The following is a 5115-nucleotide window of genomic DNA, read 5'->3' as shown; positions in this document are numbered from 1 at the left end:
TGACACCCTAATAACCACAAAATCACCATCCAGAAAACTTAGGAGCAATTCACACACAACGCATCTTTGTGTCTAAAAACACGAGACGCAACGCTCAGAAATGTTTTTTTTTTTTAAAGCAAATAATCTCGAGATGTGCTTATGAGACGTGATGCAACCACCCAGAAAACCTTAGCAACTACCATAACACCCTAAAACACATAGCAATAACTTAGCAAACATCCAGAACACCTTAACAACCACATAACACCCTAAAACACATAGCAATATCTTAACAACCACCCAGAACACCTTACAAAACACATAACACCCTTGCAACCACATAAAAACAATGGCAACCTCAAAAAGGACCCTTGCAGCTACACAAAACACCATTTCAACCACACATCAATACCCTAGCAACCACCCAGAACACCCTAGCAACTATTCTGAACATCCTGTTGTCCACATAGCAACACCCTAGCTAATGACCAGAGCACCCTTGCAACATACTACATAGAAACACCTTAAAAATGCATAACAACATCCTGACAAACACCCAGAAGACCCTAGAAACAACCCATAATTATAATTGTACAGTTTTCTATAGGCAAACACCACTCATGCTCTACAAAACACAACAATACCCTTGCAACTACCCAGAACACCGTACAAAATGCATTACACTCTAGCAACCACAAACATACCCTATCATCTACTCAGAACACCCCATAAACAACACAGTATCATGCTAGCAACCACCCAGAACACCCTAGCAACTACCAGCATACCTTAAATACACATAACTACACCCTAGCAACCACCCAGAACATCTTACCAAACACATAACACCCTTGCAACCACATAAAATCACTAGCAACCTCACAAATGACTCAGAATAACCACACATCAATACTCTAGTACACTACTCTAAACATCCTGTTATCCACATAGCAACACCATAGCAAACACCCAGAGCACCTTTGCACCTACCCAGAACAGCTTAAAATGCATAGCAACACCCTGGCAACCACTCAGAACACCCTAGAAACCACATACAGTATACAACATTCTAGAAACCACCCACAACACCCTTGAACATACTCAGGACACCCTACAAATCACTAAGCAACATCCTAGAAACCACCCAGAACTAGCATTGTACAGAGAGTTTTCTATAAGCAAACACCACTCACACCCTACAAAACACATAACAATACCCTAACAACTACCTAGCAATCACCCACAGCACCATTGCAACTGCCCAGAACAACTTAAAAAATGCATAACAACACCCTAGCAATTTTACAAATCAGCTACTCAGAACACCTCATCAACCACATAGCAAGACCATAGCAACCGCCCAGAACTCTGAACATCCTATTAACCACACAGCAACGCCATAGCAAACACACAGAACACCCTTTTAACTATTATAAAAAGCATGACAACGCCATGGCAACCAACCAGATCTCCCTTGAAGCATATAGCAACACCCTAGCAACCACTCATTACACCCTAGCATTGTAAAGAGATTTTTCTAGAGTTTGCAAACGCCACTCACATTTAAATTCATTAGTACGATTTGTACTATATGAGCTGTTTGAGAGAGCTTGTTCAGCACTCCTCAGGACCGGTGAGAGCCGTTCTTCCATCCTTCATTACAGCCACTCCATTCACTGACACATCCAGACTGACGCAGACCTTGATTTTCAGAGAACTTCCTCTGACATTATTAACAGAGGATGGAGGGTGCAAATCTTTCAGTCAGTCTGTTCATTAAAAGTTCCCTCAAACACTTCATTGATTTCAGGAGAAGTTTTGCAGCGAGAGAAATGTGACAATAATAGAACTTCTGCATGTAAGAAGTAAGGGTGGGATGAAGGTTAAAGTGTGGATAGTGCTTTAAGAAGCTGAGGTGAGAAAATCCTGCTGGAAAAAAGCCCAAATCAGATTAAGGCAGTCAAGATGGATTGTGGAATGTGGTGGCTGGGTTTTTGTTGGCCTAAGGTGGTCTACTGGCTCAGAACAGCTTGATAGTCACCACCTAAACCAGCTAGGACCACCTAGAGCAGTGGTTTTCAATCCTGGTCCTGGGGACCCACTGCTCTGCACATTTTGTGTGTCTCTCTTATTTAACACACCTGATACAGATCATCAGCTCATTAGGAGAGAGATCCATGTACTTAACTGAGTGTGTCAGATAAGGGATACATACAAAATGTGCAAAGCAGTGGGTCCCCAGGACCAGGATTGAAAACCACTGAGTCCTAGAGGATCTTATTAGAGCAAATATTTTATTGTGTACTTACTTAGGTATAGACCCTAGTCTAATAAAAATATTTTGTTAACTGAAATAAGGCTAAAGTATATGTTGCCTTGGCAAAACGAACAATTTATTTTACATATTAAATTACTAACTACATTAATACATTTAAAATTAAATCTAAACATAACATAAAAATAAAATAAATCAAAATATAAATAAATCATTTAACACTAAAATAACACTGCAGAGCAATGCCCAAGCAACCACCCTAAAAACCCTAGCAACCACTCAAAACATTGTAGAAACCACACACGCCTTAGCAACCACCTAGAACTAGCAATTAGGCAGACCACCCTAGCAACCACACCAGAGCGCTGTAGCAATGACCCAGAACAACCTATCAACCACACAGCAGCGCATTAGTAACTACCCAGAGCATATACTCAGAAGACCCTATCAACTACATAGGACGCTACCATCCAGTGCAACCACTCAGAACACCTCAAACACATAGGAACTAGAATTACAATTACAATAGACGTTATGCGCAACATTCTTCCGGGTTCTACAAAACAGCCTTAACTACTTCCGGCTGTCCGCTACTGGTACAGCGAAGATAGGGACGTTCTAAAACACTTAACGTGAAAAACACTTAACGTGGCTTAAAAAACGACCAGGAAACCCCAAATTTATGTCAAACCTTACTTCTAACAAACACTAACTACTGTCAAAAGAACGAGCCCGTATTCCACAGATAAAGTGAATAATATGGTTTAAACGTGTAAACGTGGTTTAACGTACCTCAACAGCGATCAGGGAAGACCAAATTTATGTCAAATGTTACATTTAATAAACACTTGCTGCTGTCAAAAGAATGAGCTCTTATTCCGCATATAAAGTGAATATATCACGTTAAGCGTCCCCCATAGATAAGGAAATAACGTGGCTTAACGTATATTACATTACAAATTTCTGGAGAAAATGTGTTGGTACGCAAAGTTGCTCCAAATTCATGACTTCTTTATTATAATTAAAATTTGACAGAAGGTACGCTAAACCAGCCTGAGTCCATGCACTATGGGGAACGCGTAGCTTGATATTATTCTCTTTATGCTGCTCGTTCTTACAAAATAAGCTGCTGTTAAAATAATGAGCTCTTATTCAGCGTATAATGTTACGCGTTATTCCCCATAGAAAAAAAAAAAAAAAAAAACACGTTCTGCTGTCAAAAGAACGAGCAGCATAAAGAGAATAATATCAAGTTACGCGTTCCCCATAGAAGTCCATTATAAGGACTCAGCTTAGCCTGGTTTAGCGTACTTTAACCACGTCTTCTGTCAAATTTTACTTATAATAAAGAAGTCATGAATTTGGACCAACTTTGCGTGCCATCACATTTTCTCCAGAAATTTGTAATGTTTTACGGTAGAGAAAAAAATTGAATATTCATTCTATTCTATTGGGACAATCGACCACACAAAAACGGAGCTGCGGTTGGCAACAATAGATTTATTTTTAACAAGCAGGGTGGAGAGGGACATCACTGCCTCGAATTGTTTTTGTTATTTCTAGGAAGGGGAAATATATTTGACTCTCATTACAACAGCACAAATCGAGCACAAACAAATGATAGTTTTGGTGAACATTTCTTTTTTTATGCGTGCCAACTTCACCGAGGTCTGCGCAAAGGACTGATCATTACAGACAGCAGGATAAAATGTAGGCTACCTGTCTTAACTTTCATGCTTATTACAAAATTAAACTGAACAAAATGACAATTTTCTCAATTAGTCAAAGCGTCCACGTTAAACTGACTTCTATGTGAAATAATTAATGCTTAACGTGATATTATTCACTGTATATGCTGAATGAGATCTCATTCTTTTGACAGCAGCAAGTGTTAATGTAACATTTGACATAAATTTGTTTTTTCCCAGTCGTTGTTAAGATACGTTAACGTTAAGCTTTTTTTGTAATGGAATAGGGGAGCGATTACTTTATATGCTGAATAACAGCAGCAAGTGTTTATTATATGTAATGTTACGTCCCACACAGGGTCTAGGGGGTAAAGAAATTTGACATTTGACATAAATTTGGTCTTCCCTGATCGCTATTGAGGTAAACCACGTTAAGATGTTTCCTTATAATGGGCTTCTATGGGGGAGAAAACGCTTAACGTGATATTATTCACTTTATCTGTGGAATAAGGGCTCGTTCTTTTGACAGTAGTTAGTGTTTGTTAGAAGTAAGGTTTGACATAAATTTGGGGTTTCCTGGTCGTTTTTTAAGCCACGTTAAGCGTTTTTCACGTTAAGTGTTTTAGAACGTCCCTATCTTCGCTGTACCAGTAGCGGACGGCCGGAAGTAGTTAAGGCTGTTTTGTAGAACCCGGAAGAATGTTGCGCATAACGTCTATTCCTTACACACAACTGAACCAAAAGTTATCATTCATAAATTTTAAAAAAGGTTGAAACAAACTACAAGGGTGTTCACAGTGAGCTTTACATTAATCTTGCATTATAAAAGCATTCTGAGACTCTGCCGAACCTACAAGGACTCTTCGTTGTGAGCATTTAAGTGTGTGGTTAAAAACTAGATTAATGCGCCATCTGGTGTTAAAAACTAAGCTCAGAATCGATTCCAGAGAGAATCGCGATGCATTCAGAAACGATTCATGAATTCAATCAACCAACTAGCAACGCCTTAATAAGAGCAACTCATCAGAACACCTTATGAATTAAATAGGAACACCTTAGCAAGCACCTAGAACACCCTATGAACCACATATAAACCCCTTAGTAACAACCCAGAACAACTATTTAGAACACCCTATGAACCCCATAGCAACACCTTATTAACCACCAGAG

The sequence above is a fragment of the Garra rufa genome, chromosome 6, assembly GCF_049309525.1.
Source record: "Garra rufa chromosome 6, GarRuf1.0, whole genome shotgun sequence".
NCBI classification, from domain to species: Eukaryota; Metazoa; Chordata; class Actinopteri; order Cypriniformes; family Cyprinidae; genus Garra; species Garra rufa.
The sequence above is the reverse complement of the archived record's forward strand: the minus strand, read 5'-3'. Positions refer to the sequence as shown.